Below are 12,701 nucleotides of genomic sequence, written 5' to 3' on the forward strand. Positions count from 1 at the left end.
TATTGGCATCACCCTTTTGAGATTTCCCATTAACTCTTTGGGGTGGGGCCGTGCTATCCCACCCACTAGGACTAAACTAAGACCACTAAAATTAAAAAGCACTCCAAGGGAAGATCCTTTCTAGCAAGGGATCATACCTGCCTTCTTGAGCCTTGAGTCATCCCAGGATTATCCAATGCCCAGAGTTATCCAGCTCTGAAACTTCTTCTAGCCTCTCCTATAATTATATACACCCAATACATTGTATATACCCAATAAATAGTGACTTGTTTGGAGTGTTTTTGTCTCTGCCCATCCTGAGGCATTGACCTCCCAGCTCACTTAATGCATTACGAAATTTGTCTTTGTTTCTTATTTCATCCTTTTGCCATACACCTTGGCCAGGTCCCCAGTACAATTCATTGTTTTTGCTCAGGTTGTTTTATTTTCCTTTAAGTGTTGAGAATTTCACCCAGACCTTGCTGCATTCCAGGGAAATACCCTGCACTGGATTTCTCCATGGCCCAGGTACAGCCATTTTCTTGCTGCAGGGCTGGAAGTGATGCTACTAAGCCCTTCTCATGGGAGAGAGGAAACTGGACATCCAGGCTATCTTTCTGCTGTCCCTGAGGTCCCCTCCCTTGGCTGCTAACAGAGGCCCTCCTTCCATGTCAGTAGCCTGTTTTCTCCATGTTGGCCTGGTTTATGCGTAGTTTCATGCCACCTGTCCTACTGAAGGCAGTTTGTCTAGCAACAGGGTGACAGTTAAGGTCACTACAACAAACTTGTGAGCAAACAAGTTCAGAAAAAGACAGATGACCACAAGGTTCCAATTTGTGTGGGTTCACCTTTGCAGCCACCCTCAGACTCAACAGACTCAGCCAACACTCCAGGGCTGCCCCACTCACCTTCTGCTGCTCCATTTCCCAGGTGTAGGATTCTACAAGGTCCCTCTCTCACCAACTCTTCCCCAAGCTTCCCCTCCAGGAGAGAGGTGGAAAACATCCCAGAAGGCAGCAGTCTTAGTGGATACACATAGTCACAACAGTAGTGATGGTGTTTTGGAACTTCATCTGCAAGATCTTTGAATTGCTGCTGGGGAAGAAGATGAGAGTTCCTCGACGTGTAGATTGTGGCAGCCAGTACAAAGGGGTCTGGTGGCTGGAGGAGGATCCCCCCAAGCCTCATCTGTGGAGGCATGGAGATGCTCAGCCCTGGCCTTGGTAGGGTTGAATTCTGGGGCCATGGCTTTGGCAGAAGGCACAGTTACCAAATAACACTGCCTGGATCCAGGCTATGGCCACCAGTGCCAGATCATTTGAAGGAAAGCATGAGTGGTAGAGAATGCCTTACCCAAGGCCACGGCCCAAACCAGAGACTGTTTCTGGCTTTTTTTCCTTTTTTGTTTTTGAGACAGGGTCTCACTATGCAGTTCAGGCTGGCTTTGAGCTCACTTCAGCCCAGGCTGGTCTCAAACTTGCAGTGATCCTCCTGCCTCATCCTCCCCAGTGCTGGGGTTACACATGTGGCTAAGCCAGAGACTTTCATCCCCAATTTAAGGCTGGGACAGTGCCAGCACTGTCTGGTTGGCAATAATTCTTTTAGGTTATGCTTGAAAATGCTTCCTTAACATTTAAAAATTAAAATATTCACATTAGAACAAATTGAGTATTCACTAATTTTTAAACATTAGAAATGTACTCAAATTAAGTGCCTGAACTTTGCAAAGTACTATTTATGAGTCTCAATAATTTTAGAAATAAATATTGGCTTATTTGAATCCACACTTATAAGGTGAGGTGTCTCCAAATATGATACAGCTGTGGTCTTCAAGAAAATGCAAGTGTTTATCATCCTTTAAAACAATATCTGTTGGGCTAGGGATATAGGTCAGTGGCACAGCACCTGCCTGGCAAGCATGAAGTAGCAAGTTCGATTCCCAGTACCAAACAAAACAACAATATCTGTCAAGCCACATGCTCCTGTGACCTCGAAAGGTGTACACATGCTCCTGGTCCCTTTCCATCCTCTGTGGCTTTTCCCTGCTCTTTGTTTCTAGCCACCATAAAGTGAGCATCTTCCTTCTGCCATGCCCATCCATCATGTTTCTTACTTTGAGTCAGCTGATCCTGGACTGAATTCTCTGAACCATCAGCAAAACTAAACTTTTTTCCCTTTAAGTTGCAAATGTCAGGTGTTTTGTCCCAGCAACAAAGTTTTGACCAATACCAAGGGGCTTCCTCAGGCTGAACAGTCCCCTTCCCCTTGCAGGCATCTACCCTCCCTGGAGTAAGAACTGAATATAGGAGCAGAATTTGGAAATTGGGCAGATTTAGTAGAGAGATGAATACTATGGCTTCTGCCCATATTGCTGTTGGGGTATAAGAAATGAAGCTGCAGAAGTGATAAAAAAGGTTTAAAATATGTAAGAAACATTAGAAGCAAGTCATGTTAATACCTGGCAGAGTTGACTGCCCAATCAAATAATTCCAAATATATATATATATATATATATATATATATATAATGTTGTCATTTTGAGACAGGGTCATGCTATGCAGTTCAGGTTGGCTTTGAGCTCACTCTGTATCCCAGGCTGGTCTCATACTCACAATGATCCTCTTGCCTCAGCTTCCCCAGTATGGGATCACAGGCATGTGCCACCACACCCAACTCCAACTGTATATTTTAAAAAGAGTTTTCTTGTGATTCCTTTCATTTACTTGAAGAAGGAAATGACACATATGTTTACCTTTTTAATTACAAAAGTAATACATGTTTTCCATGAAAAGTTTGTGTACCAAGAAAAATCTACGGCGCTATAGTATCGTGGAGTATGAATAAATTATATTTTGTTTTTCTGTTCTCTTAGTAGCAAATAGTTTCCAACCTCTGCTTCCATATGGCTGCCATGAATATTATCATATCCTAAGGAACTGATGTGGGTATTTCTGTAGAACAGATACCTAAAAGAAAAACTGTTGAGTCAAATGCAGTACACATTCAGAAACTGCAGACATTATCAAAATTAACCTAACGGGCTACGCCAATTGATAAACCAAGCAAAAAATGTGTGGAAGTACCCAGTGCACAAGGATGCTTTGTTTTTCCTGGTTAAGATTCCCCAGGGAGACATTGATAGATGTTACCACTTCACTGTGAAGGTCATGTCTTAACTTTGCAGTCTTTGTGAGCAAGGTGTCCTCAGACAGATGCCAGCAGTGAAGGCCTCACAACCATAGTCATCACAGGTGTACACTTGTCCCTCCCCCCTCAGTATTTTGTAGGTGGATTGTTGCCAGCCTCACTCATGAAAATCTGCAGATGCTCAAGTATCTTATTATAATAAGGCATAGTATTTGCATGTACCATATGCATATCCTCTTGTATGCTTTAAATCACCTCTAGGTTACTATACTACCTAATACAATGTAACTGCTTGTGAAAGAATCTACATGTACAGTACAGACATAATTTATTTTGTTTTGTATTTTTGAGACAGGGTCTCACACTATGTACACCAGGATAGCCTCAAACTTGCAATCATTTTGCCTTAATTTCTCAAGTGCTGGGATTACAACAATATTTTAAAAATATTTGCAAGTCATGTTTGGTTAAATTCATAGACAGACCCTGAAAATACAGAGGACAAAGTATATTTTGTGCACTGGATAGGGACCCGCATATAATTGCTGAGTTCACCTTTTCCCAGTTTGCAGGGATAGCTTCTTGAGAGAAGTGAACAGTGGAGAAAAGGAAATACACTGTTTGATTTTTAGAAAATTGTCAGGATGTCATGAGACACTAGATGGAAGGAGACTTGGGTTCTTACTGTAAATGCTTAGGCCTTTTGTATGGCTGCACATATTTTCCCCAATGAGTTGTCTCTTAACTCTGCTGTCCCTTTTGCGGTACAGAAAGCTTTTGTCTAGTGCAATCCCATTTGTTTGTTTGTTTCCTGCGCTTTTGGAGTCATATTTCCAAAGTCTTTGTTCAAACTTTGTGGAAGAAACAAGTCTTCTGCATTTTCTTCTAGTAGCTTTACAGTTTCAGGTCTTAATGTTTAAGTTTCTAATTTTGAGTTGTTTTTTATGTATGAGATGAGAATAGAGTCTCTTTTCTTGTGCTTGAAGACAAAAGAACAATTTTTTTTCTGGTACCAGGAATCAAACACAGGACCTGTGCTTGCCAGGCAGGTGATTTTGCCACTGAGCTACATCCCTGGCCCCAAAAGAAAAAATTTTTAGCATTACTAAATTATTTGTGAATAGAACTGCAAAATATTTGCACAACAATGCAAATATTTCTGAAAAAATGAAACTTTCCTTTTCCGAATAGCATATGTTTCAATAAGACTATATTTTAGCTGGGTGTGATGGGTGGTGCGTACCTGTAATCAAAACATTCTGGGAGCCTGAGTCAGGAGGATCATAAATTAAATCCCAGTGCGGGCAACTTAGTGACTTAGTAAGAAACTATCTCAAAAATTTTAATCATTGTTTTTAAAGGGCAGAGAAAATACCTCAGTGCAAAGGCCCTGGGTACAAAAAAAACTACAACTTGATCCAAACATGGGCAAGAATATTTCTATAAACTTTAAAATACACTTATTTGTTAGAGAAGCAAATCATAACAGATGGTTAAACACCTTATGGGGCATGAAACCAAGGTTATATCAGAGGTATCATGAAAGGAGTTCATGGGTATCTATTTCTCTCACCTTTATGTGGTGCTAGGCATTGAACCTATGGCTAAGCATGTACCATGCCCCACCCATGGATGTCTCTTTTGCTATGGTCTAAATGCTTGTTTTACCCTATATTTACATATTGAAATCCTAACTCTAAGTGTCATGGTGTTAGAGTTTGAGTCATTAGGGAGATGACTGCATCATGAAGGTGGAGTACTCATGAGTAGGACTAGGGCCCTTGTAAGAGGAACAGCAGAGCACAATTGTTCAAGCATGAGTCAACGTGTGTAAACCAGGAGAGACTGTGCTGGCACCCTGATCTCCAACTTCTAGCAGCAAGAATCATGATAAATAAATTCTGTTTTTTATAAGCCACGCAGTTGGTAGTATTTTGGTATAGCAGCTCAAACTGACTAAGATATGTCCCAATTCTGCCTTTAGTGGTATCTTGTTAAGAGGCTGAAATAAAATATTGTGGAGAACTTGCTCTATGGAAATCAGCAAATTCTCTGGAATTATTCCCCAAAAAGCCATATATCAAACATTCAACAGACATCACTGCATTCCTTTATCATTTTCTCACTTTATTTCTATTACTTCATTTTTAAATAAAATATTACAGAATAATTTATAAACAATACATGTCATTGCTGCTCGGTACTTAAGTGTATATTTTCTTAAAACAAGAGTGTTCTCCTACTCTAAATTCTCCTAAAAGAAATATTTACTCATTATTACTAACTAATCCACAAACTTCTTTCATAATAGCTCTTTTTTTTCCAATAATGACTTTTATGGGCCCAGAATCCCATCCAGAATGACCTATTGAATTTCTCTGCCACAATTTGGTTTTCTTTAATGTGATACTATATCTAGATGCCCCCTAAGAGTCTTGTGTGCTCACAGGCATGGCTTTGGGAAAGCTATTGGATTATGGACATTTATAGTTAGATTACTGTTGTGAAATAGGGTTTGGGTGAAGGAGGGGCATGGCTTGGAAGGGTTTATCCCCCTCCTCAGCTCCTCCTTACTCTCTCTCCTTGTTCTTCAGAAGTGAGTAGCTTTTTGTCCACCATGTGCATCTGCCAGGCCACCCTGCCTTGGAGCTGGGTGCCTATTGACCACAACTCTACAAACTGTAAGCCAAAACCAAACTTCTCCTCCTTTAATTTATGGGTGTTTGGTATTTTGTCCCAGCAATGAGAAAGTATCTAAGACACTTGGCTTGTTATTGATGACCTCAACATCAACTTGTCTGGTGTTTTCACATTATACTGGGTCTGAAATACCTCACAAGGTATGCTATCATTTTCTTTTCATTTCATTGAATCAGGAGATATGTCATGTAAATTAATTCATACTTGTGATGTTAACTTTTGTCATTTAGGTAAAATGGTGTCAGCCAGATTCCACCACTGTAAATATAATCAATGTATTCTGTACATATAAATTATTAACTATTCATTATATTTTGAGAAGAGCCCCCATCTTGCAATACTGGGGAGTAGATCCAGGGCATCCCACAGCATTCACACTGAACTACATTCCCATCCCTTTAATTTTTTTAGACAGAGTCTTGCTAAATCTCCCAGGATGGGCTTAAACTCATGATGCCCCTGTCTCAGAGTCCCAGAAAGCTGGGATTACAGGCATGTGGCACAATGCCTAGCTATTTTGAGACTCTCAATGTGGGACAAAGGTTTTTCTTCTTCCTCATTTATCTATTTATTTAATACACATATCGGTAAGGCTATACATACTTACAGTTTCCTATTTAACTGAAAATGTTGCATTCTGTGATGTCTGTAAATTATTTTGATCTTCAAATGTGGCCAATGAAAATCACTTAGAGGTAGTTTTTCTCTTCAGTTGAAGTTTCCTTATTGTTCTTTGATCACTTCCTTAACTTTTTGATACAAGATGTTTTATCTTTATTTTTATTTTATTTTTGAGACAGTGCTTTGCTATGCAGTTCAGGCTGGCCTTGAGCTCACTTCGTAGCCCAGGCTGGCCTTGAACTTGCAACAATCCTCCTGCCTCAGCCTCCCGAGTGCTGGGATTATAGGCCTGTGCTATCATGCCTGGTGATGCAAGATGTTTTAGTAAAAGGTGAAAGATTTATATGATCTGAAAAGAAACCAGAGTATGATGCAAGATGTTTTAGATGCATACTGTATTTTCCCTGCCTTCTCCTTAGATTTACTTATTTCTCTAAAGAATTAGATCCTTTTAGTGGAAAATAGCGTTATAAGTCCAATTCTGAGTGCTACGTGGGCTCATTATTACTGGAGTCCTATTGTTTTTAAGCCCTCAAAGCAATAAGTGCAGAAATATATGTATACCTATATATATGCTATCATCTACCTACATGCCACATATATGCCAGTTAATCTTACTTGTCTACTTGGCTGGATTAAGAGAGTCTTGGAGAGGTGATAGGTTGTAGGGGTTCTATAGTGATCAGTGGATTAATCCACTGATGTTCGTAGCTAAATGTGCTGTTAAGAGGCAGAGCCCAGTTGGGGGAGATGGGTCACTGGCAGCATACCTTTGAGTTTATATCTCTTACTGATGCCCTTCACCTGTGCTCTTTTTCATGACTGCCATGAATTGTGCAACTTCCCTCCACCATGCCTTTTAACCATGATGCTCTTGGGTTGTAGCCAACCATGGACCAAAACTTCTGAAAATGTGAGTCAAAATATACCTCTTATCCTTTAAGTTGTGTTAGGTACTTTGCCCCACCCATGAGTGGGAAAGCTGACTGATGCAACATCTGTGTGTGTTTCATCTATGTATACATAGTTAAATTCATGCACACATTTTTCTAATTCCAATACATCTGAGAGTTTTTCTATCATTTTCTTTTCTATATTTTTTCCTATCTTTGAATGAGAAATTTGTCAGCACACTTATTGCATTTTCTTATTTGTTTAGCTTTTCCCCTATGTAACCAAGCTCGTAGACCAAAAGCTCAGCCCCAGTCCTGCTAACCTCTGCTCTGTTCCCATCCCTGGTGCTGGGGCACTGATGAAAACCCCAGTCCCCACCTGGGGGAAAAGAAAGAAAAGAAAAGGAAAGGAGGAGAGATCACCTGTAGCCTAGTTTCCCCTTCCTTAACCAGGCCCCTAATTTGAGCTGGATTAAAAGGGAGAGGAAGCAAGCCCTATTTTTTCTCTGAAATGATAACACAGCAGATTTTCTAGGCAATTGTAATTTTGGAGACAACAGCTTTTTAAAAAAACAGACCTCCTTTGCTTATAAATGATGTATGCACAGGATTAAACATTCAGAAATATGGAGTAAAAATAAATATTGATGTTGCTGTGGTCAGGGTTTATAAGAGAATGGATTTAATACAGGACACATAATTTATAAGATTATTTTATAATATTCACCCAAAGAGTCAAATGCAAAAGAGTGAGGGAGATCTATCCACACACTAGAACATGAAGAATCCAGCTGAAGACCTGGATCCCACGGTAATATCCTGCACAAGCTGAAGACTTAGAGCCCAAGGCAACATCCTCCACAAGTCTAACTGGAGGCTAAGAGCCCATGACAATGTCTCATGCATGTCTGTATCAAGGATCTATACTGGGAAGGATCTACAAAGGTCAGTGGTGAAAGCTACAAGTGTGCACCAGCAGGATGAAGGTTCTGTGCCACTACACTGAGATCTGCACTGGAGCCAGAAAGCATGCTCAAGGTAAAGAGTAGATCTCCTCCAAAGAGAACCACAGCCATCCTCCATGACAGCAAGGACCTGAACTCCGACAATAAGGACAGCCAAGTTGACTGTTAGTTAATCCACCAAGTTCATATCAGCAAAGCCAGCTTCTCTAGGAGAATCAACAGTACACCATCTTCCCCTCCAGTTCTCTCTTTATGCTTTGGCAACAATCCTCAGGTGGTGCTTCTACATCCAGTGTCATGCTGTTTCAATTCAGCTGGGGGTTCCAAGTTGTCCATTAGTTGATCCAAAACAATTGACAATCACCAACCATTTTCCTGTCTGTAGAAAATCATTTAACTTTTTGGTCTATCCTTCTCCCTGCTCCCAACTCTTTTAATGTGAAAAATTTCAAATCTGCCTGTCCATAACATACCAGATGTCCATACCATACCAGATGTCCATGATATACAGATGTCCAATGGTATACAAGGGACATCTGTATACCATGTACCTAAGTTAAGTACTATTTTGCTATTTTTGCTTTCTCTTTATATTTCCATATATATTTCCACTGTCAGTAAGAGTTAGTAAATAGCTCAGCATATTTTCTAAAAACAAGGACATTCTCCTGCATAACCAGTACAAATGTCTCACTCAGAAAAGTAACATTCATACAATAGTTTAATATGTAGTTTTTTATTTCATTTTCCCCAATTGTAAAACTAATGTCTTATAAGTCACACTAAATTTAATCACTTGGTTAATATGGCAGATCTACTTCAGTGATTTTCAAGTGTATAACACATTAACTTTAGTCACCAATGATGTACAATAAACCTCCAGAACTTGGTCTTCCTGCCCATCGTTTCTGAGCATGTTTTTTACTTTATACCACAAGACGGTGCAGGCTTTATATACTCCATATGACCCAGCTCGGGAGTTATTTCTCCAACTCCATATTAGTAGGAAATAGTAGTTAAAAGTAGGATCTCAGCCACTGATGAACTCATTGTTTATGAGTTATTACCTTTAAACTTTTGCAGAGCTAGCAAATACATACAAAAAGCATGAAACTATAGAAATTAACTGATATTTGTAATCCAGTCTAATCATGCTCTTCCTCTTTTCCTGATTCCAATTTCTTTCCCATTTCCCAGAGTACCTTGGATCCTCCAACATCAATCAATATACTTTAACTTATTTGCTGGATCCTACATTATACACAAATGGGATTCAGAATTGCTTCTTTTCTGATACCGGGAATCAAACTCAGTACCTCATGCTTGCCAGGCAGGCCCTGTGCCACGGAGCTATATCCCTGGCCCTGCCTCTTTCCTTTAAAAAAAAAAAAAAAATTCCATGCACACAGGCACAAGTCCGTCTCTGTCCCGCTTGCCCTGGGCTGAGCCTTTGGGCTTGCTGACATTCTGGCCCGCGCATTTGTTGGCTCCTGAGAAGCTGTTGCTGTAGATGAAGATGTGGGAGCCCTCAAACAGGTTGGAGGAGGCCAGCCTTCCGCCTCGAAGTGGCCCGGGTGGCATCCAGCGTGCAGGGCTAGCCCCCTTGCACAGCACCGCACTCAGCAGCTGCGGGATCACCGGCGCCCAGGGGTAGGGACACCGCGCCCCATCCCGCAAAGGCTGGGCCAAGCTCGGAAGACCGCTGCTCGTCGCTGCTCCCGGCCTGGTTTCCGGGCAAGAGGACACGCTCTTGCCTGTCTCAGAGACCTCGAGGGTGGGGTGGGCTGTGAGCCGATGGAGGTCACGGTCCCGGGGGTGAAGCCACTCCCCACAGAGGAGCCTCTAGTTTCTCCTGGTGAAACAATCGAGAGAGTCCTCTGCCTGCCCAGGCTGACACAACCCTCTCTCCCTTTCACCTGGCTCCTGAAGTAACAGGCAAAGCACTGGAGCAGGTGAAACTAATGAGAGCTCTTACTCTGAACTGGAAGGATTGTCAATCCCGAACCTGGCACCTTGGAGAGAAGAAACAGGGAACGAGGAAGGTTTGTGGGCACGAGACAAGCGCTGGCCAAGAGGATCGATTCTGTTCCCAGCTGGTCCCATTGCCCCTTGTGACCTTGAGGTTCTCATATGAGCTTTCAGCTTTACAGCAATTGTAGGATTTTTAAAACTGAAAGGAACCTCTAAGCTCATCTAGTCCAGTGTCCTACACCATCTCCAACCCTAAGATTCCTCCTATGAATTGATGACCCGAGAAGTTCATTTCCTACTCTACATTCTCTCTTGCAAAAAGCCCAGCCAGCATTAGAGAATGAACCCAATAAAATCAGGTAAGCAATGGGTGGGTAGGCAGGGACTGGAATACACCTATGTCTTGTAAGTGTAAATGTTACAAGTGTACCTGTGTACACAGGTGCATGTCATGCTATGTGCCTGTGTCTTCAGGCCCCAGACTTGGTTCCAGAAAAGACCCCTTCCTCTAATCTCAGATGGCTCCTCATCTCTTCTACTTAAAATCCAGGCAAAACAAGGGGTGCAGGTGTACAGCTGTATTCCCAGCACTGAGGAAGGAGGATTGCTTTGAGTTTGAGGCTAGCCTGGGCTACACAGTGAATTCAAGGCCAGCCTGGACTACACAGTGAGACCTTGTCTCAAAAATACCAAGCCCAGCTGGGCGTGGTGGCACACACCTGTAATCCCAGTGCTCCAGAGACTGAGGCAGGAGGATTGTTGTGAGTTCGAGGCCAGCCTGGGATACAAAGGGAGTTCAAAACCAGCCTGAACTGCACAGTGAGACCCTGTTTCAAAAAGACAAAAAACAAAAAACAAACAAAAAAAAAACCACAAGCCTCCCAAAAAAGATCCAACCAAACTGAGCCACAAAGTCAGTTTTCAGCCAGGTGTGGTGGCATATGCCTGTAACCCCACCATTCAGGAGGCTGAGGCAGGAGGATCACTGTGAATTGAGGCCAGCCTGCACTACAAAGTGAGTTCAAGGCCAGCCTGAACTGCATAGTGACCCTATGAGCCTGAACTGCATAGTAATCACAGTGAGACACAATAAAGTCAGTTTCTCCGTTTCAGTTACATGCATTTTGTTTGGCTGCTCTCCATTCTGAAACCAAAGAGGGAAAAAAAAAAAAAAAAGAGACTCAGATTGCTGAGTAAGCAACTCTGGAACCTTGAGGGAGGCTCAAGATGCATGAGCTACACCCTGAAACCCAAAGAACTGCATTGCACCATTGGTATGGATCCCGCATATATAAGTCCACCAAAGTACTTAACTGGGTTGTGTGCAGGCTGCAGTTGTGCTGGTTAATGTCAGGAGAACAAAGCAGGAGGGCAAAGCACCAGGATGAGCAGTGTAAATGCACTGAGACGTGGCAGGAAGTTTCAGTCTCTGACTAGCCAGGCTCAGGCTGGGAGGCCAGGTGAGTGTGGCTCCTATCTGAAGAAGTCCTCCAGACACCCTGTCTTTCTCAATGGTCATCTGTGGTGGATTAACTAAGGGCAACTAGGAACACCCAGATGAACTGAATCGGCATGGGGCTGGGTGTGGAAAGCCCACTTGAGGATTGTTGCCAACAGCATAAAAGGAGAACTGGGGAGGAAGATGGTGCTGTTGATTCTCCTGGAGAAGCTTCTCATGCTGGCTTTCCTGATATGAAGTCAGCTGTTCTGATAGCTGGAGGAGTTCAGATTGTTACTGTTGTTAAGGGTGGCTACAGTTCTCTTTGGGGGAGCTGTGGTCCTTACCTTAAGCATTGCTTCCTCACTCTAGTGCAGATCTCTTAGCCTGCTGGCACAAATCCGTCATCCTGCTGGTGCAGCCTTGTAGCTTCCACCACTGACCTTTGTGGATCCTTCCCAGTATAGATCCTTGATACAGACTTGCATGAGACATTGCTGTAGGCTCTAGGTCTTCAGCAGGACTTGTGCAGGACTTTGCTGTGGGATCCAAGCCTTCAGCTGGATTCTTTGAGTTCTAGTATGTGGACAGATCTCTCACATGATTTTGCATTTGACTCTGGGCAAATATCATAATAGAAAGAATCCTATCAGAAAGAATCCTATCAGAAAGAATCCTATAAATTATGTGTCTTGTATTAAATCTTTTCCTTTGTAAACCCTGACTACAACCACGTCTTATCTTAATGTGAACCATTCTGAGTAGATTTCTGTTTTTTTTTTTTCTCGTGTTCTATTTTGCAACAAAGATTTGACCAAATGCAGTAGCAGATATTAGCAGACATCAGTCTCAAAAAGACAAAAAATAAATAAATTAAAAAAATAAAGTTAATGAACCTTTTAAAAGTATAAATTATAGCATAAACTTATTAAGTTCCTTTAAAAATCCAAAAGTTGATTTACATAGGATTACTTTGAATTTATAAAT

The 12,701-nt window shown here is 41.8% G+C and overlaps 1 long non-coding RNA gene across 1 annotated transcript; it reads right to left on the reverse strand.

Annotated features, from left to right (window-relative positions):
- Positions 1 to 9,025: 9,025 nt before the first annotated feature.
- Positions 9,026 to 12,581, reverse strand: LOC106147224. Its single transcript, XR_001232000.1, has 2 exons — positions 12,062 to 12,581; positions 9,026 to 10,317 (listed from the first exon to the last, which is right to left on the reverse strand). It is a non-coding gene; the product is annotated as an uncharacterized LOC106147224 (long non-coding RNA).
- Positions 12,582 to 12,701: the final 120 nt, after the last annotated feature.

Source organism: Chinchilla lanigera, unplaced genomic scaffold, assembly GCF_000276665.1.
Source record: "Chinchilla lanigera isolate Chin_1 unplaced genomic scaffold, ChiLan1.0 scaffold00129, whole genome shotgun sequence".
Classification (NCBI taxonomy): domain Eukaryota; kingdom Metazoa; phylum Chordata; class Mammalia; order Rodentia; family Chinchillidae; genus Chinchilla; species Chinchilla lanigera.